Source organism: Phalangium opilio, unplaced genomic scaffold, assembly GCF_054372755.1.
Source record: "Phalangium opilio isolate 3A_F unplaced genomic scaffold, DU_Popi_V2 ptg000810l_1, whole genome shotgun sequence".
In the NCBI taxonomy this organism is placed as follows: Eukaryota; Metazoa; Arthropoda; class Arachnida; order Opiliones; family Phalangiidae; genus Phalangium; species Phalangium opilio.
The window spans coordinates 759,478-774,063 of NW_028324253.1; the positions used below are offsets into that span (position 1 = coordinate 759,478).

Genomic DNA, 14,586 nt, shown 5'->3' on the forward strand with positions numbered 1-14,586 from the left:
AAAGTCACCTCAGACTAATAAGCATAAGCTTCATCTTATTAATCCTAGAAAACAAAAGAGCCTGATAGAGGTGGGATTCGAACCCACGCCTCCTTAGAGACTGGTGCCTAAAACCAGCGCCTTAGACCACTCGGCCACTCTACCTGGAAGCAATAGTCACCTCAGACTAATAACCATATGCTTCATCTTATTAATCCTAGAAAACAAATGAGGCTGACAGAGGTGGGATACTAACCCACGCCTCCGAAGAGTCTGGTGCCTAAAACCAGCGTCTTAGACCTCTCGGCCACTCTACCTGGTAGCATACGTCACCTCAGACTTATATGCATAAGCTTCATCTGATTAATCCTAGAAAACAAAAGAGACTGATAGAGGTGGGGTACGATCCCAAGCCTCCGAAGAGACTGGTGCCTAAAGCCAGCGCCTTAGACCACTCGGCCAATCTACGTGGAAGCAAAAGTCACCTCAGACTAATAAGCATAAGCTTCATCTTATTAATCCTTGAAAACAAAAGAGCCTGATATAGGTGGGATTCGAACCCACGCCTCCGAAGAGACTGGTGCCTAAAACCTGCGCCTTAGACCACTCGGCCACTCTACTCTGAAGCAAAGGTCACCTCAGACTAATAAGCAAAAGCTTCATCTTATTAATCCTAGAATACAATATAGGCTGATAGAGGTGAAATTCGAACCCACGCCTCTGAAGCGACTGGTGACTAAAACCAGCGCCTTAGACCACTCGGCCACTCTACCTTGAAGCAAAAGTCCCCTCAGACTAATAAGCATAAGCTTCATCTTATTAATCCTAGAAAACAAAAGAGCCTGATAGAGGTGGGATTCGAAACCACGCCTCTGAAGAGACAAGTGCCTAAAACTAGCGCCTTAGACCACTCGGCCACTCTACCTGGGTGCAAAAGTCACCTCAGACTAATAAGCATAAGCTTCATCTTATTAATCCTAGAAAACAAAAGAGGCTGATAGAGGTGGGATTCGACCCCACGCCTCCGAAGAGACTGGTGCCTAAAACCAGCGCCTTAGACCACTCGGCCACTCTACCTGGAAGCAATAGTCACCTCAGACTAATAACCATAAGCTTCATCTTATTAATCCTAGAAAACAAATGAGGCTGACAGAGGTGGGATACTAACCCACGCCTCCGAAGAGTCTGGTGCCTAAAACCAGCGCCTTAGACCTCTCGGCCACTCTACCTGGTAGCATACGTCACCTCAGACTAATATGCATAAGCTTCATCTTATTAATCCTAGAAAACAAAAGAGACTGATATAGGTGGGGTTCGAACCCACGCCTACGAAGAGACTGGTGCCTAAAACCAGCGCCTTAGACCACTCGGCCACTCTACCTGGAAGCAAGAGTCACCTCAGACTAATAAGCATAAGCTTCATCTTATTAATCCTAGAAAACAAAAGAGCCTGATAGAGGTGGGATTCGAACCCACGCCTCCTTAGAGACTGGTGCCTAAAACCAGCACCTTAGACCACTCGGCCACTCTACCTGGAAGCAATAGTCACCTCAGACTAATAACCATAAGCTTCATCTTATTAATCCTAGAAAACAAATGAGGCTGACAGAGCTGGTATACTTACCCACGCCTCCGAAGAGTCTGGTGCCTAAAACCAGCGCCTTAGACCTCTCGGCCACTCTACCTGGTAGCATACGTCACCTCAGACTAATATGCATAAGCTTCATCTTATTAATCCTAGAAAACAAAACAGATTGATAGAGGTGGGGTTCGAACCCACGCCTACGAAGACTGGTGCCTAAAACCAGCGCCTTAGACCACTCGTCCACGCTACCTTAGAGAAAAAGTCACCTTAGACTAATAAGCAAAACTTCATCTTATTAATCTTAGAAAACAAAATAGGCTGATAGAAATGGGATTCGAACCCAAGCCTCTGAAGAGACTGGTGCCTAAAGCCAGCGCCTTAGACCACTCGGCCACTCTACCTGGAAGCAAAAGTCACCTCAGACTAATAAGCATAAGCTTCATCTGATTAATCCTAGAAAACAAAAGAGACTGATAGAGGTGGGATTCGAACCCACGCCTCCGAAGAGACTGGTGCCTAAAACCTGCGCCTTAGACCACTCGGCCACTCTACCCTGAAGCAAAGGTCACCTCAGACTAATAAGCAAAAGCTTCATCTTATTAATCCTAGAATACAATATAGGCTGATAGAGGTGAAATTCGAACCCACGCCTCTGAAGAGACTGGTGACTAAAACCAGCGCCTTAGACCACTCGGCCACTCTACCTGGAAGCAAAAGTCCCCTCAGACTAATAAGCATAAGCTTCATCTTATTAATCCTAGAAAACAAAAGAGCCTGATAGAGGTGGGATTCGAAACCACGCCTCTGAAGAGACAAGTGCCTAAAACTAGTGCCTTAGACCACTCGGCCACTCTACCTGGGTGCAAAAGTCACCTCAGACTAATAAGCATAAGCTTCATCTTATTAATCCTAGAAAACAAAAGAGGCTGATAGCGGTGGGATTCGAACCCACGCCTCCGAAGAGACTGGTGCCTAAAACCAGCGCCTTAGAACACTCGGCCCCTCTACCTGGAAGCAACAGTCACCTCAGACTAATAACCATAAGCTTCATCTTATTAATCCTAGAAAACAAAAGAGGCTGACAGAGGTTGGGTTCGAACCCACGCCTTCGAAGAGACTGGTGCCTAAAAGCAGCGCCTTAGACCCTTCGGCCACGCTACCTTGCAGAAAAAGTCACCTCAGACTAATAAGCAAAAGCTTCATCTTATTAATCTTAGAAAACAAAATAGGCTGATAGAAATGGGATTCGAACCCACGCCTCCGAAGAATCTGGTGCCTGAAACCAGCGCCTTAGACCACTCAGCCACTCTACCTGGAAGCATAAGTCACCTCAGACTAATAAGCATAAGCTTCATCTTATTAATCCTAGAAAAAAAATAGCCTGATAGAGGTGGGATTCGAACCCACGCCTCTTTAGAGACTGGTGCCTAAAACCAGCGCCTTAGACCACTCGGCCACTCCACCTGGAAGCAAAAGTCACCTCAGACTAATAAACATAAGCTTCATCTTATTAATCCTAGAAAACAAAAGAGCCTGATAGAGGTGGGATTCGAACCCACGCCTCCTTAGAGACTAATGCCTAAAACCAGCGCCTTAGACCACTCGGCCACTCTACCTGGAAGCAATAGTCACCTCAGACTAATAACCATAAGCTTCATCTTATTAATCCTAGAAAACAAATGAGGCTGACAGAGGTGGGATACTAACCAACGCCTCCGAAGAGTCTGGTGCCTAAAACCAGCGTCTTAGACCTCTCGGCCCCTCTACCTGGTAGCATACGTCACCTCAGACTAATATGCATAAGCTTCATCTGATTAATCCTAGAAAACAAAAGAGGCTGATAGAGATGGGATTCGAACCCACGCCTCCGAAGAGACTGGTGCCTAAAACCAGCGCCTTAGAACACTCGGCCCCTCTACCTGGAAGCAACAGTCACCTCAGACTAATAACCATAAGCTTCATCTTATTAATCCTAGAAAACAAATGAGGCTGACAGAGGTGGGATACTAACCCACGCCTCCGAAGAGCCTGGTGCCTAAAACCAGCGTCTTAGACCTCTCGGCCACTCTACCTGGTAGCATACGTCACCTCAGACTAATATGCATAAGCTTCATCTGATTAATCCTAGAAAACAAAAGAGACTGATAGAGGTGGGGTTCGAACCCAAGCCTCCGAAGAGACTGGTGCCTAAAGCCAGCGCCTTAGACCACTCGGCCAATCTACGTGGAAGCAAAAGTCACCTCAGACTAATAAGCATAAGCTTCATCTTATTAATCCTAGAAAACAAAAGAGCCTGATAGAGGTGGGATTCGAAACTACGCCTCTGAAGAGACAAGTGCCTAAAACTAGTGCCTTAGACCACTCGGCCACTCTACCTGGGTGCAAAAGTCACCTCAGACTAATAAGCATAAGCTTCATCTTATTAATCCTAGAAAACAAAAGAGGCTGATAGAGGTGGGATTCGAACCCACGCCTCCGAAGAGACTGGTGCCTAAAACCAGCGCCTTAGAACACTCGGCCCCTCTACCTGGAAGCTACAGTCACCTCAGACTAATAACCATAAGCTTCATCTTATTAATCCTAGAAAACAAAAGAGGCTGACAGAGGTTGGGTTCGAACCCACGCCTTCGAAGAGACTGGTGCCTAAAAGCAGCGCCTTAGACCCTTCGGCCACGCTACCTTGCAGAAAAAGTCACCTCAGACTAATAAGCAAAAGCTTCATCTTATTAATCTTAGAAAACAAAATAGGCTGATAGAAATGGGATTCGAACCCACGCCTCCGAAGAATCTGGTGCCTGAAACCAGCGCCTTAGACCACTCGGCCACTCTACCTGGAAGCATAAGTCACCTCAGACTAATAAGCATAAGCTTCATCTTATTAATCCTAGAAAACAAAATAGCCTGATAGAGGTGGAATTCGAACCCACGCCTCTTTAGAGACTGGTGCCTAAAACCAGCGCCTTAGACCACTCGGCCACTCTACCTGGAAGCAAAAGTCACCTCAGACTAATAAACATAAGCTTCATCTTATTAATCCTAGAAAACAAAAGAGCCTGATAGAGGTGGGATTCGAACCCACGCCTCCTTAGAGACTGGTGCCTAAAACCAGCGCCTTAGACCACTAGGCCACTCTACCTGGAAGCAATAGTCACCACAGACTAATAACCATAAGCTTCATCTTATTAATCCTAGAAAACAAATGAGGCTGACAGAGGTGGGATACTAACCAACGCCTCCGAAGAGTCTGGTGCCTAAAACCAGCGTCTTAGACCTCTCGGCCACTCTACCTGGTAGCATACATCACCTCAGACTAATATGCATAAGCTTCATCTGATTAATCCTAGAAAACAAAAGAGGCTGATAGAGGTGGGATTCGAACCCACGCCTCCGAAGAGACTGGTGCCTAAAACCAGCGCCTTAGAACACTCGGCCCCTCTACCTGGAAGCAACAGTCACCTCAGACTAATAACCATAAGCTTCATCTTATTAATCCTAGAAAACAAAAGAGGCTGACAGAGGTTGGGTTCGAACCCACGCCTTCGAAGAGACTGGTGCCTAAAAGCAGCGCCTTAGACCCTTCGGCCACGCTACCTTGCAGAAAAAGTCACCTCAGACTAATAAGCAAAAGCTTCATCTTATTAATCTTAGAAAACAAAATAGGCTGATAGAAATGGGATTCGAACCCACGCCTCCGAAGAATCTGGTGCCTGAAACCAGCGCCTTAGACCACTCGGCCACTCTACCTGGAAGCATAAGTCACCTCAGACTAATAAGCATAAGCTTCATCTTATTAATCCTAGAAAACAAAATAGCCTGATAGAGGTGGAATTCGAACCCACGCCTCTTTAGAGACTGGTGCCTAAAACCAGCGCCTTAGACCACTCGGCCACTCTACCTGGAAGCAAAAGTCACCTCAGACTAATAAACATAAGCTTCATCTTATTAATCCTAGAAAACAAAAGAGCCTGATAGAGGTGGGATTCGAACCCACGCCTCCTTAGAGACTGGTGCCTAAAACCAGCGCCTTAGACCACTAGGCCACTCTACCTGGAAGCAATAGTCACCTCAGACTAATAACCATAAGCTTCATCTTATTAATCCTAGAAAACAAATGAGGCTGACAGAGGTGGGATACTAACCAACGCCTCCGAAGAGTCTGGTGCCTAAAACCAGCGTCTTAGACCTCTCGGCCACTCTACCTGGTAGCATACGTCACCTCAGACTAATATGCATAAGCTTCATCTGATTAATCCTAGAAAACAAAAGAGGCTGATAGAGGTGGGATTCGAACCCACGCCTCCGAAGAGACTGGTGCCTAAAACCAGCGCCTTAGAACACTCGGCCCCTCTACCTGGAAGCAACAGTCACCTCAGACTAATAACCATAAGCTTCATCTTATTAATCCTAGAAAACAAAAGAGGCTGACAGAGGTTGGGTTCGAACCCACGCCTTCGAAGAGACTGGTGCCTAAAAGCAGCGCCTTAGACCCTTCGGCCACGCTACCTTGCAGAAAAAGTCACCTCAGACTAATAAGCAAAAGCTTCATCTTATTAATCTTAGAAAACAAAATAGGCTGATAGAAATGGGATTCGAACCCACGCCTCCGGAGAATCTGGTGCCTGAAACCAGCGCCTTAGACCACTCGGCCACTCTACCTGGAAGCATAAGTCACCTCAGACTAATAAGCATAAGCTTCATCTTATTAATCCTAGAAAACAAAATAGCCTGATAGAGGTGGGATTCGAACCCACGCCTCTTTAGAGACTGGTGCCTAAAACCAGCGCCTTAGACCACTCGGCCACTCTACCTGGAAGCAAAAGTCACCTCAGACTAATAAACATAAGCTTCATCTTATTAATCCTAGAAAACAAAAGAGCCTGATAGAGGTGGGATTCGAACCCACGCCTCCTTAGAGACTGGTGCCTAAAACCAGCGCCTTAGACCACTCGGCCACTCTACCTGGAAGCAATAGTCACCTCAGACTAATAACCATAAGCTTCATCTTATTAATCCTAGAAAACAAATGAGGCTGACAGAGGTGGGATACTAACCAACGCCTCCGAAGAGTCTGGTGCCTAAAACCAGCGTCTTAGACCTCTCGGCCACTCTACCTGGTAGCATACGTCACCTCAGACTAATATGCATAAGCTTCATCTGATTAATCCTAGAAAACAAAAGAGGCTGATAGAGATGGGATTCGAACCCACGCCTCCGAAGAGACTGGTGCCTAAAACCAGCGCCTTAGAACACTCGGCCCCTCTACCTGGAAGCAACAGTCACCTCAGACTAATAACCATAAGCTTCATCTTATTAATCCTAGAAAACAAAAGAGGCTGACAGAGGTTGGGTTCGAACCCACGCCTTCGAAGAGACTGGTGCCTAAAAGCAGCGCCTTAGACCCTTCGGCCACGCTACCTTGCAGAAAAAGTCACCTCAGACTAATAAGCAAAAGCTTCATCTTATTAATCTTAGAAAACAAAATAGGCTGATAGAAATGGGATTCGAACCCACGCCTCCGAAGAATCTGGTGCCTGAAACCAGCGCCTTAGACCACTCGGCCACTCTACCTGGAAGCATAAGCCACCTCAGACTAATAAGCATAAGCTTCATCTTATTAATCCTAGAAAACAAAATAGCCTGATAGAGGTGGGATTCGAACCCACGCCTCTTTAGAGACTGGTGCCTAAAACCAGCGCCTTAGACCACTCGGCCACTCTACCTGGAAGCAAAAGTCACCTCAGACTAATAAACATAAGCTTCATCTTATTAATCCTAGAAAACAAAAGAGCCTGATAGAGGTGGGATTCGAACCCACGCCTCCTTAGAGACTGGTGCCTAAAACCAGCGCCTTAGACCACTCGGCCACTCTACCTGGAAGCAATAGTCACCTCAGACTAATAACCATAAGCTTCATCTTATTAATCCTAGAAAACAAATGAGGCTGACAGAGGTGGGATACTAACCAACGCCTCCGAAGAGTCTGGTGCCTAAAACCAGCGTCTTAGACCTCTCGGCCACTCTACCTGGTAGCATACGTCACCTCAGACTAATATGCATAAGCTTCATCTGATTAATCCTAGAAAACAAAAGAGGCTGATAGAGGTGGGATTCGAACCCACGCCTCCGAAGAGACTGGTGCCTAAAACCAGCGCCTTAGAACACTCGGCCCCTCTACCTGGAAGCAACAGTCACCTCAGACTAATAACCATAAGCTTCATCTTATTAATCCTAGAAAACAAAAGAGGCTGACAGAGGTTGGGTTCGAACCCACGCCTCCGAAGAGTCTGGTGCCTAAAACCAGCGTCTTAGACCTCTCGGCCACTCTACCTGGTAGCATACGTCACCTCAGACTAATATGCATAAGCTTCATCTGATTAATCCTAGAAAACAAAAGAGACTGATAGAGGTGGGATTCGAAACCACGCCTCTGAAGAGACTGGTGCCTAAAGCCAGCGCCTTAGACCACTCGGCCAATCTACGTGGAAGCAAAAGTCACCTCAGACTAATAAGCATAAGCTTCATCTTATTAATCCTAGAAAACAAAAGAGCCTGATAGAGGTGGGATTCGAAACCACGCCTCTGAAGAGACAAGTGCCTAAAACTAGTGCCTTAGACCACTCGGCCACTCTACCTGGGTGCAAAAGTCACCTCAGACTAATAAGCATAAGCTTCATCTTATTAATCCTAGAAAACAAAAGAGGCTGATAGAGGTGGGATTCGAACCCACGCCTCCGAAGAGACTGGTGCCTAAAACCAGCGCCTTAGAACACTCGGCCCCTCTGCCTGGAAGCAACAGTCACCTCAGACTAATAACCATAAGCTTCATCTTATTAATCCTAGAAAACAAAAGAGGCTGACAGAGGTTGGGTTCGAACCCACGCCTTCGAAGAGACTGGTGCCTAAAAGCAGCGCCTTAGACCCTTCGGCCACGCTACCTTGCAGAAAAAGTCACCTCAGACTAATAAGCAAAAGCTTCATCTTATTAATCTTAGAAAACAAAATAGGCTGATAGAAATGGGATTCGAACCCACGCCTCCGAAGAATCTGGTGCCTGAAACCAGCGCCTTAGACCACTCGGCCACTCTACCTGGAAGCATAAGTCACCTCAGACTAATAAGCATAAGCTTCATCTTATTAATCCTAGAAAACAAAATAGCCTGATAGAGGTGGGATTCGAACCCACGCCTCTTTAGAGACTGGTGCCTAAAACCAGCGCCTTAGACCACTCGGCCACTCTACCTGGAAGCAAAAGTCACCTCAGACTAATAAACATAAGCTTCATCTTATTAATCCTAGAAAACAAAAGAGCCTGATAGAGGTGGGATTCGAACCCACGCCTCCTTAGAGACTGGTGCCTAAAACCAGCGCCTTAGACCACTAGGCCACTCTACCTGGAAGCAATAGTCACCTCAGACTAATAACCATAAGCTTCATCTTATTAATCCTAGAAAACAAATGAGGCTGACAGAGGTGGGATACTAACCAACGCCTCCGAAGAGTCTGGTGCCTAAAACCAGCGTCTTAGACCTCTCGGCCACTCTACCTGGTAGCATACGTCACCTCAGACTAATATGCATAAGCTTCATCTGATTAATCCTAGAAAACAAAAGAGGCTGATAGAGGTGGGATTCGAACCCACGCCTCCGAAGAGACTGGTGCCTAAAACCAGCGCCTTAGAACACTCGGCCCCTCTACCTGGAAGCAACAGTCACCTCAGACTAATAACCATAAGCTTCATCTTATTAATCCTAGAAAACAAAAGAGGCTGACAGAGGTTGGGTTCGAACCCACGCCTTCGAAGAGACTGGTGCCTAAAAGCAGCGCCTTAGACCCTTCGGCCACGCTACCTTGCAGAAAAAGTCACCTCAGACTAATAAGCAAAAGCTTCATCTTATTAATCTTAGAAAACAAAATAGGCTGATAGAAATGGGATTCGAACCCACGCCTCCGAAGAATCTGGTGCCTGAAACCAGCGCCTTAGACCACTCAGCCACTCTACCTGGAAGCATAAGTCACCTCAGACTAATAAGCATAAGCTTCATCTTATTAATCCTAGAAAAAAAATAGCCTGATAGAGGTGGGATTCGAACCCACGCCTCTTTAGAGACTGGTGCCTAAAACCAGCGCCTTAGACCACTCGGCCACTCTACCTGGAAGCAAAAGTCACCTCAGACTAATAAACATAAGCTTCATCTTATTAATCCTAGAAAACAAAAGAGCCTGATAGAGGTGGGATTCGAACCCACGCCTCCTTAGAGACTAATGCCTAAAACCAGCGCCTTAGACCACTCGGCCACTCTACCTGGAAGCAATAGTCACCTCAGACTAAGAACCATAAGCTTCATCTTATTAATCCTAGAAAACAAATGAGGCTGACAGAGGTGGGATACTAACCAACGCCTCCGAAGAGTCTGGTGCCTAAAACCAGCGTCTTAGACCTCTCGGCCCCTCTACCTGGTAGCATACGTCACCTCAGACTAATATGCATAAGCTTCATCTGATTAATCCTAGAAAACAAAAGAGGCTGATAGAGATGGGATTCGAACCCACGCCTCCGAAGAGACTGGTGCCTAAAACCAGCGCCTTAGAACACTCGGCCCCTCTACCTGGAAGCAACAGTCACCTCAGACTAATAACCATAAGCTTCATCTTATTAATCCTAGAAAACAAATGAGGCTGACAGAGGTGGGATACTAACCCACGCCTCCGAAGAGTCTGGTGCCTAAAACCAGCGTCTTAGACCTCTCGGCCACTCTACCTGGTAGCATACGTCACCTCAGACTAATATGCATAAGCTTCATCTGATTAATCCTAGAAAACAAAAGAGACTGATAGAGGTGGGGTTCGAACCCAAGCCTCCGAAGAGACTGGTGCCTAAAGCCAGCGCCTTAGACCACTCGGCCAATCTACGTGGAAGCAAAAGTCACCTCAGACTAATAAGCATAAGCTTCATCTTATTAATCCTAGAAAACAAAAGAGCCTGATAGAGGTGGGATTCGAAACTACGCCTCTGAAGAGACAAGTGCCTAAAACTAGTGCCTTAGACCACTCGGCCACTCTACCTGGGTGCAAAAGTCACCTCAGACTAATAAGCATAAGCTTCATCTTATTAATCCTAGAAAACAAAAGAGGCTGATAGAGGTGGGATTCGAACCCACGCCTCCGAAGAGACTGGTGCCTAAAACCAGCGCCTTAGAACACTCGGCCCCTCTACCTGGAAGCAACAGTCACCTCAGACTAATAACCATAAGCTTCATCTTATTAATCCTAGAAAACAAAAGAGGCTGACAGAGGTTGGGTTCGAACCCACGCCTTCGAAGAGACTGGTGCCTAAAAGCAGCGCCTTAGACCCTTCGGCCACGCTACCTTGCAGAAAAAGTCACCTCAGACTAATAAGCAAAAGCTTCATCTTATTAATCTTAGAAAACAAAATAGGCTGATAGAAATGGGATTCGAACCCACGCCTCCGAAGAATCTGGTGCCTGAAACCAGCGCCTTAGACCACTCGGCCACTCTACCTGGAAGCATAAGTCACCTCAGACTAATAAGCATAAGCTTCATCTTATTAATCCTAGAAAACAAAATAGCCTGATAGAGGTGGAATTCGAACCCACGCCTCTTTAGAGACTGGTGCCTAAAACCAGCGCCTTAGACCACTCGGCCACTCTACCTGGAAGCAAAAGTCACCTCAGACTAATAAACATAAGCTTCATCTTATTAATCCTAGAAAACAAAAGAGCCTGATAGAGGTGGGATTCGAACCCACGCCTCCTTAGAGACTGGTGCCTAAAACCAGCGCCTTAGACCACTAGGCCACTCTACCTGGAAGCAATAGTCACCACAGACTAATAACCATAAGCTTCATCTTATTAATCCTAGAAAACAAATGAGGCTGACAGAGGTGGGATACTAACCAACGCCTCCGAAGAGTCTGGTGCCTAAAACCAGCGTCTTAGACCTCTCGGCCACTCTACCTGGTAGCATACGTCACCTCAGACTAATATGCATAAGCTTCATCTGATTAATCCTAGAAAACAAAAGAGGCTGATAGAGGTGGGATTCGAACCCACGCCTCCGAAGAGACTGGTGCCTAAAACCAGCGCCTTAGAACACTCGGCCCCTCTACCTGGAAGCAACAGTCACCTCAGACTAATAACCATAAGCTTCATCTTATTAATCCTAGAAAACAAAAGAGGCTGACAGAGGTTGGGTTCGAACCCACGCCTTCGAAGAGACTGGTGCCTAAAAGCAGCGCCTTAGACCCTTCGGCCACGCTACCTTGCAGAAAAAGTCACCTCAGACTAATAAGCAAAAGCTTCATCTTATTAATCTTAGAAAACAAAATAGGCTGATAGAAATGGGATTCGAACCCACGCCTCCGAAGAATCTGGTGCCTGAAACCAGCGCCTTAGACCACTCGGCCACTCTACCTGGAAGCATAAGTCACCTCAGACTAATAAGCATAAGCTTCATCTTATTAATCCTAGAAAACAAAATAGCCTGATAGAGGTGGAATTCGAACCCACGCCTCTTTAGAGACTGGTGCCTAAAACCAGCGCCTTAGACCACTCGGCCACTCTACCTGGAAGCAAAAGTCACCTCAGACTAATAAACATAAGCTTCATCTTATTAATCCTAGAAAACAAAAGAGCCTGATAGAGGTGGGATTCGAACCCACGCCTCCTTAGAGACTGGTGCCTAAAACCAGCGCCTTAGACCACTAGGCCACTCTACCTGGAAGCAATAGTCACCTCAGACTAATAACCATAAGCTTCATCTTATTAATCCTAGAAAACAAATGAGGCTGACAGAGGTGGGATACTAACCAACGCCTCCGAAGAGTCTGGTGCCTAAAACCAGCGTCTTAGACCTCTCGGCCACTCTACCTGGTAGCATACGTCACCTCAGACTAATATGCATAAGCTTCATCTGATTAATCCTAGAAAACAAAAGAGGCTGATAGAGGTGGGATTCGAACCCACGCCTCCGAAGAGACTGGTGCCTAAAACCAGCGCCTTAGAACACTCGGCCCCTCTACCTGGAAGCAACAGTCACCTCAGACTAATAACCATAAGCTTCATCTTATTAATCCTAGAAAACAAAAGAGGCTGACAGAGGTTGGGTTCGAACCCACGCCTTCGAAGAGACTGGTGCCTAAAAGCAGCGCCTTAGACCCTTCGGCCACGCTACCTTGCAGAAAAAGTCACCTCAGACTAATAAGCAAAAGCTTCATCTTATTAATCTTAGAAAACAAAATAGGCTGATAGAAATGGGATTCGAACCCACGCCTCCGAAGAATCTGGTGCCTGAAACCAGCGCCTTAGACCACTCGGCCACTCTACCTGGAAGCATAAGTCACCTCAGACTAATAAGCATAAGCTTCATCTTATTAATCCTAGAAAACAAAATAGCCTGATAGAGGTGGAATTCGAACCCACGCCTCTTTAGAGACTGGTGCCTAAAACCAGCGCCTTAGACCACTCGGCCACTCTACCTGGAAGCAAAAGTCACCTCAGACTAATAAACATAAGCTTCATCTTATTAATCCTAGAAAACAAAAGAGCCTGATAGAGGTGGGATTCGAACCCACGCCTCCTTAGAGACTGGTGCCTAAAACCAGCGCCTTAGACCACTAGGCCACTCTACCTGGAAGCAATAGTCACCTCAGACTAATAACCATAAGCTTCATCTTATTAATCCTAGAAAACAAATGAGGCTGACAGAGGTGGGATACTAACCAACGCCTCCGAAGAGTCTGGTGCCTAAAACCAGCGTCTTAGACCTCTCGGCCACTCTACCTGGTAGCATACGTCACCTCAGACTAATATGCATAAGCTTCATCTGATTAATCCTAGAAAACAAAAGAGGCTGATAGAGGTGGGATTCGAACCCACGCCTCCGAAGAGACTGGTGCCTAAAACCAGCGCCTTAGAACACTCGGCCCCTCTACCTGGAAGCAACAGTCACCTCAGACTAATAACCATAAGCTTCATATTATTAATCCTAGAAAACAAAAGAGGCTGACAGAGGTTGGGTTCGAACCCACGCCTTCGAAGAGACTGGTGCCTAAAAGCAGCGCCTTAGACCCTTCGGCCACGCTACCTTGCAGAAAAAGTCACCTCAGACTAATAAGCAAAAGCTTCATCTTATTAATCTTAGAAAACAAAATAGGCTGATAGAAATGGGATTCGAACCCACGCCTCCGGAGAATCTGGTGCCTGAAACCAGCGCCTTAGACCACTCGGCCACTCTACCTGGAAGCATAAGTCACCTCAGACTAATAAGCATAAGCTTCATCTTATTAATCCTAGAAAACAAAATAGCCTGATAGAGGTGGGATTCGAACCCACGCCTCTTTAGAGACTGGTGCCTAAAACCAGCGCCTTAGACCACTCGGCCACTCTACCTGGAAGCAAAAGTCACCTCAGACTAATAAACATAAGCTTCATCTTATTAATCCTAGAAAACAAAAGAGCCTGATAGAGGTGGGATTCGAACCCACGCCTCCTTAGAGACTGGTGCCTAAAACCAGCGCCTTAGACCACTCGGCCACTCTACCTGGAAGCAATAGTCACCTCAGACTAATAACCATAAGCTTCATCTTATTAATCCTAGAAAACAAATGAGGCTGACAGAGGTGGGATACTAACCAACGCCTCCGAAGAGTCTGGTGCCTAAAACCAGCGTCTTAGACCTCTCGGCCACTCTACCTGGTAGCATACGTCACCTCAGACTAATATGCATAAGCTTCATCTGATTAATCCTAGAAAACAAAAGAGGCTGATAGAGGTGGGATTCGAACCCACGCCTCCGAAGAGACTGGTGCCTAAAACCAGCGCCTTAGAACACTCGGCCCCTCTACCTGGAAGCAACAGTCACCTCAGACTAATAACCATAAGCTTCATCTTATTAATCCTAGAAAACAAAAGAGGCTGACAGAGGTTGGGTTCGAACCCACGCCTTCGAAGAGACTGGTGCCTAAAAGCAGCGCCTTAGACCCTTCGGCCACGCTACCTTGCAGA

General features: G+C 46.4%; 52 non-coding genes across 52 annotated transcripts; all 52 read right to left on the reverse strand.

The window, feature by feature from the left end:
* Nucleotides 1-62: 62 nt before the first annotated feature.
* On the reverse strand, nucleotides 63-144 carry TRNAL-UAG (transfer RNA leucine (anticodon UAG)). The gene has a single exon. It is a non-coding gene; the product is annotated as a tRNA-Leu (tRNA).
* A 678-nt stretch (nucleotides 145-822) lies between these two features.
* On the reverse strand, nucleotides 823-904 carry TRNAL-UAG (transfer RNA leucine (anticodon UAG)). Its single transcript has one exon. It is a non-coding gene; the product is annotated as a tRNA-Leu (tRNA).
* A 70-nt stretch (nucleotides 905-974) lies between these two features.
* On the reverse strand, nucleotides 975-1,056 carry TRNAL-UAG (transfer RNA leucine (anticodon UAG)). Its single transcript has one exon. It is a non-coding gene; the product is annotated as a tRNA-Leu (tRNA).
* A 222-nt stretch (nucleotides 1,057-1,278) lies between these two features.
* On the reverse strand, nucleotides 1,279-1,360 carry TRNAL-UAG (transfer RNA leucine (anticodon UAG)). The gene has a single exon. It is a non-coding gene; the product is annotated as a tRNA-Leu (tRNA).
* A 70-nt stretch (nucleotides 1,361-1,430) lies between these two features.
* TRNAL-UAG (transfer RNA leucine (anticodon UAG)) lies at nucleotides 1,431-1,512 on the reverse strand. Its single transcript has one exon. It is a non-coding gene; the product is annotated as a tRNA-Leu (tRNA).
* Nucleotides 1,513-1,883: 371 nt separating this feature from the next.
* TRNAL-UAG (transfer RNA leucine (anticodon UAG)) lies at nucleotides 1,884-1,965 on the reverse strand. Its single transcript has one exon. It is a non-coding gene; the product is annotated as a tRNA-Leu (tRNA).
* Nucleotides 1,966-2,035: 70 nt separating this feature from the next.
* On the reverse strand, nucleotides 2,036-2,117 carry TRNAL-UAG (transfer RNA leucine (anticodon UAG)). Its single transcript has one exon. It is a non-coding gene; the product is annotated as a tRNA-Leu (tRNA).
* Nucleotides 2,118-2,339: 222 nt separating this feature from the next.
* TRNAL-UAG (transfer RNA leucine (anticodon UAG)) lies at nucleotides 2,340-2,421 on the reverse strand. Its single transcript has one exon. It is a non-coding gene; the product is annotated as a tRNA-Leu (tRNA).
* A 374-nt stretch (nucleotides 2,422-2,795) lies between these two features.
* On the reverse strand, nucleotides 2,796-2,877 carry TRNAL-CAG (transfer RNA leucine (anticodon CAG)). The gene has a single exon. It is a non-coding gene; the product is annotated as a tRNA-Leu (tRNA).
* Nucleotides 2,878-2,946: 69 nt separating this feature from the next.
* On the reverse strand, nucleotides 2,947-3,028 carry TRNAL-UAG (transfer RNA leucine (anticodon UAG)). The gene has a single exon. It is a non-coding gene; the product is annotated as a tRNA-Leu (tRNA).
* Nucleotides 3,029-3,098: 70 nt separating this feature from the next.
* On the reverse strand, nucleotides 3,099-3,180 carry TRNAL-UAG (transfer RNA leucine (anticodon UAG)). The gene has a single exon. It is a non-coding gene; the product is annotated as a tRNA-Leu (tRNA).
* An 830-nt stretch (nucleotides 3,181-4,010) lies between these two features.
* On the reverse strand, nucleotides 4,011-4,092 carry TRNAL-UAG (transfer RNA leucine (anticodon UAG)). The gene has a single exon. It is a non-coding gene; the product is annotated as a tRNA-Leu (tRNA).
* Nucleotides 4,093-4,314: 222 nt separating this feature from the next.
* Nucleotides 4,315-4,396, reverse strand: TRNAL-CAG (transfer RNA leucine (anticodon CAG)). Its single transcript has one exon. It is a non-coding gene; the product is annotated as a tRNA-Leu (tRNA).
* A 70-nt stretch (nucleotides 4,397-4,466) lies between these two features.
* Nucleotides 4,467-4,548, reverse strand: TRNAL-UAG (transfer RNA leucine (anticodon UAG)). Its single transcript has one exon. It is a non-coding gene; the product is annotated as a tRNA-Leu (tRNA).
* Nucleotides 4,549-4,618: 70 nt separating this feature from the next.
* Nucleotides 4,619-4,700, reverse strand: TRNAL-UAG (transfer RNA leucine (anticodon UAG)). The gene has a single exon. It is a non-coding gene; the product is annotated as a tRNA-Leu (tRNA).
* Nucleotides 4,701-4,922: 222 nt separating this feature from the next.
* TRNAL-UAG (transfer RNA leucine (anticodon UAG)) lies at nucleotides 4,923-5,004 on the reverse strand. Its single transcript has one exon. It is a non-coding gene; the product is annotated as a tRNA-Leu (tRNA).
* A 222-nt stretch (nucleotides 5,005-5,226) lies between these two features.
* TRNAL-CAG (transfer RNA leucine (anticodon CAG)) lies at nucleotides 5,227-5,308 on the reverse strand. The gene has a single exon. It is a non-coding gene; the product is annotated as a tRNA-Leu (tRNA).
* Nucleotides 5,309-5,378: 70 nt separating this feature from the next.
* On the reverse strand, nucleotides 5,379-5,460 carry TRNAL-UAG (transfer RNA leucine (anticodon UAG)). Its single transcript has one exon. It is a non-coding gene; the product is annotated as a tRNA-Leu (tRNA).
* Nucleotides 5,461-5,530: 70 nt separating this feature from the next.
* TRNAL-UAG (transfer RNA leucine (anticodon UAG)) lies at nucleotides 5,531-5,612 on the reverse strand. Its single transcript has one exon. It is a non-coding gene; the product is annotated as a tRNA-Leu (tRNA).
* Nucleotides 5,613-5,834: 222 nt separating this feature from the next.
* On the reverse strand, nucleotides 5,835-5,916 carry TRNAL-UAG (transfer RNA leucine (anticodon UAG)). The gene has a single exon. It is a non-coding gene; the product is annotated as a tRNA-Leu (tRNA).
* Nucleotides 5,917-6,138: 222 nt separating this feature from the next.
* TRNAL-CAG (transfer RNA leucine (anticodon CAG)) lies at nucleotides 6,139-6,220 on the reverse strand. The gene has a single exon. It is a non-coding gene; the product is annotated as a tRNA-Leu (tRNA).
* A 70-nt stretch (nucleotides 6,221-6,290) lies between these two features.
* Nucleotides 6,291-6,372, reverse strand: TRNAL-UAG (transfer RNA leucine (anticodon UAG)). The gene has a single exon. It is a non-coding gene; the product is annotated as a tRNA-Leu (tRNA).
* Nucleotides 6,373-6,442: 70 nt separating this feature from the next.
* Nucleotides 6,443-6,524, reverse strand: TRNAL-UAG (transfer RNA leucine (anticodon UAG)). The gene has a single exon. It is a non-coding gene; the product is annotated as a tRNA-Leu (tRNA).
* Nucleotides 6,525-7,050: 526 nt separating this feature from the next.
* On the reverse strand, nucleotides 7,051-7,132 carry TRNAL-CAG (transfer RNA leucine (anticodon CAG)). The gene has a single exon. It is a non-coding gene; the product is annotated as a tRNA-Leu (tRNA).
* Nucleotides 7,133-7,202: 70 nt separating this feature from the next.
* TRNAL-UAG (transfer RNA leucine (anticodon UAG)) lies at nucleotides 7,203-7,284 on the reverse strand. The gene has a single exon. It is a non-coding gene; the product is annotated as a tRNA-Leu (tRNA).
* Nucleotides 7,285-7,354: 70 nt separating this feature from the next.
* Nucleotides 7,355-7,436, reverse strand: TRNAL-UAG (transfer RNA leucine (anticodon UAG)). The gene has a single exon. It is a non-coding gene; the product is annotated as a tRNA-Leu (tRNA).
* Nucleotides 7,437-7,658: 222 nt separating this feature from the next.
* Nucleotides 7,659-7,740, reverse strand: TRNAL-UAG (transfer RNA leucine (anticodon UAG)). The gene has a single exon. It is a non-coding gene; the product is annotated as a tRNA-Leu (tRNA).
* Nucleotides 7,741-8,114: 374 nt separating this feature from the next.
* TRNAL-UAG (transfer RNA leucine (anticodon UAG)) lies at nucleotides 8,115-8,196 on the reverse strand. Its single transcript has one exon. It is a non-coding gene; the product is annotated as a tRNA-Leu (tRNA).
* Nucleotides 8,197-8,570: 374 nt separating this feature from the next.
* Nucleotides 8,571-8,652, reverse strand: TRNAL-CAG (transfer RNA leucine (anticodon CAG)). The gene has a single exon. It is a non-coding gene; the product is annotated as a tRNA-Leu (tRNA).
* A 70-nt stretch (nucleotides 8,653-8,722) lies between these two features.
* On the reverse strand, nucleotides 8,723-8,804 carry TRNAL-UAG (transfer RNA leucine (anticodon UAG)). The gene has a single exon. It is a non-coding gene; the product is annotated as a tRNA-Leu (tRNA).
* Nucleotides 8,805-8,874: 70 nt separating this feature from the next.
* TRNAL-UAG (transfer RNA leucine (anticodon UAG)) lies at nucleotides 8,875-8,956 on the reverse strand. The gene has a single exon. It is a non-coding gene; the product is annotated as a tRNA-Leu (tRNA).
* Nucleotides 8,957-9,178: 222 nt separating this feature from the next.
* TRNAL-UAG (transfer RNA leucine (anticodon UAG)) lies at nucleotides 9,179-9,260 on the reverse strand. The gene has a single exon. It is a non-coding gene; the product is annotated as a tRNA-Leu (tRNA).
* A 222-nt stretch (nucleotides 9,261-9,482) lies between these two features.
* On the reverse strand, nucleotides 9,483-9,564 carry TRNAL-CAG (transfer RNA leucine (anticodon CAG)). Its single transcript has one exon. It is a non-coding gene; the product is annotated as a tRNA-Leu (tRNA).
* Nucleotides 9,565-9,633: 69 nt separating this feature from the next.
* Nucleotides 9,634-9,715, reverse strand: TRNAL-UAG (transfer RNA leucine (anticodon UAG)). The gene has a single exon. It is a non-coding gene; the product is annotated as a tRNA-Leu (tRNA).
* Nucleotides 9,716-9,785: 70 nt separating this feature from the next.
* Nucleotides 9,786-9,867, reverse strand: TRNAL-UAG (transfer RNA leucine (anticodon UAG)). The gene has a single exon. It is a non-coding gene; the product is annotated as a tRNA-Leu (tRNA).
* Nucleotides 9,868-10,697: 830 nt separating this feature from the next.
* TRNAL-UAG (transfer RNA leucine (anticodon UAG)) lies at nucleotides 10,698-10,779 on the reverse strand. Its single transcript has one exon. It is a non-coding gene; the product is annotated as a tRNA-Leu (tRNA).
* Nucleotides 10,780-11,001: 222 nt separating this feature from the next.
* Nucleotides 11,002-11,083, reverse strand: TRNAL-CAG (transfer RNA leucine (anticodon CAG)). Its single transcript has one exon. It is a non-coding gene; the product is annotated as a tRNA-Leu (tRNA).
* Nucleotides 11,084-11,153: 70 nt separating this feature from the next.
* TRNAL-UAG (transfer RNA leucine (anticodon UAG)) lies at nucleotides 11,154-11,235 on the reverse strand. Its single transcript has one exon. It is a non-coding gene; the product is annotated as a tRNA-Leu (tRNA).
* A 70-nt stretch (nucleotides 11,236-11,305) lies between these two features.
* On the reverse strand, nucleotides 11,306-11,387 carry TRNAL-UAG (transfer RNA leucine (anticodon UAG)). The gene has a single exon. It is a non-coding gene; the product is annotated as a tRNA-Leu (tRNA).
* Nucleotides 11,388-11,609: 222 nt separating this feature from the next.
* Nucleotides 11,610-11,691, reverse strand: TRNAL-UAG (transfer RNA leucine (anticodon UAG)). The gene has a single exon. It is a non-coding gene; the product is annotated as a tRNA-Leu (tRNA).
* Nucleotides 11,692-11,913: 222 nt separating this feature from the next.
* TRNAL-CAG (transfer RNA leucine (anticodon CAG)) lies at nucleotides 11,914-11,995 on the reverse strand. Its single transcript has one exon. It is a non-coding gene; the product is annotated as a tRNA-Leu (tRNA).
* Nucleotides 11,996-12,065: 70 nt separating this feature from the next.
* Nucleotides 12,066-12,147, reverse strand: TRNAL-UAG (transfer RNA leucine (anticodon UAG)). The gene has a single exon. It is a non-coding gene; the product is annotated as a tRNA-Leu (tRNA).
* Nucleotides 12,148-12,217: 70 nt separating this feature from the next.
* Nucleotides 12,218-12,299, reverse strand: TRNAL-UAG (transfer RNA leucine (anticodon UAG)). Its single transcript has one exon. It is a non-coding gene; the product is annotated as a tRNA-Leu (tRNA).
* A 222-nt stretch (nucleotides 12,300-12,521) lies between these two features.
* On the reverse strand, nucleotides 12,522-12,603 carry TRNAL-UAG (transfer RNA leucine (anticodon UAG)). The gene has a single exon. It is a non-coding gene; the product is annotated as a tRNA-Leu (tRNA).
* A 222-nt stretch (nucleotides 12,604-12,825) lies between these two features.
* TRNAL-CAG (transfer RNA leucine (anticodon CAG)) lies at nucleotides 12,826-12,907 on the reverse strand. The gene has a single exon. It is a non-coding gene; the product is annotated as a tRNA-Leu (tRNA).
* A 70-nt stretch (nucleotides 12,908-12,977) lies between these two features.
* Nucleotides 12,978-13,059, reverse strand: TRNAL-UAG (transfer RNA leucine (anticodon UAG)). The gene has a single exon. It is a non-coding gene; the product is annotated as a tRNA-Leu (tRNA).
* Nucleotides 13,060-13,129: 70 nt separating this feature from the next.
* Nucleotides 13,130-13,211, reverse strand: TRNAL-UAG (transfer RNA leucine (anticodon UAG)). Its single transcript has one exon. It is a non-coding gene; the product is annotated as a tRNA-Leu (tRNA).
* A 222-nt stretch (nucleotides 13,212-13,433) lies between these two features.
* Nucleotides 13,434-13,515, reverse strand: TRNAL-UAG (transfer RNA leucine (anticodon UAG)). Its single transcript has one exon. It is a non-coding gene; the product is annotated as a tRNA-Leu (tRNA).
* Nucleotides 13,516-13,737: 222 nt separating this feature from the next.
* Nucleotides 13,738-13,819, reverse strand: TRNAL-CAG (transfer RNA leucine (anticodon CAG)). Its single transcript has one exon. It is a non-coding gene; the product is annotated as a tRNA-Leu (tRNA).
* Nucleotides 13,820-13,889: 70 nt separating this feature from the next.
* Nucleotides 13,890-13,971, reverse strand: TRNAL-UAG (transfer RNA leucine (anticodon UAG)). Its single transcript has one exon. It is a non-coding gene; the product is annotated as a tRNA-Leu (tRNA).
* Nucleotides 13,972-14,041: 70 nt separating this feature from the next.
* On the reverse strand, nucleotides 14,042-14,123 carry TRNAL-UAG (transfer RNA leucine (anticodon UAG)). Its single transcript has one exon. It is a non-coding gene; the product is annotated as a tRNA-Leu (tRNA).
* Nucleotides 14,124-14,345: 222 nt separating this feature from the next.
* Nucleotides 14,346-14,427, reverse strand: TRNAL-UAG (transfer RNA leucine (anticodon UAG)). Its single transcript has one exon. It is a non-coding gene; the product is annotated as a tRNA-Leu (tRNA).
* Nucleotides 14,428-14,586: the final 159 nt, after the last annotated feature.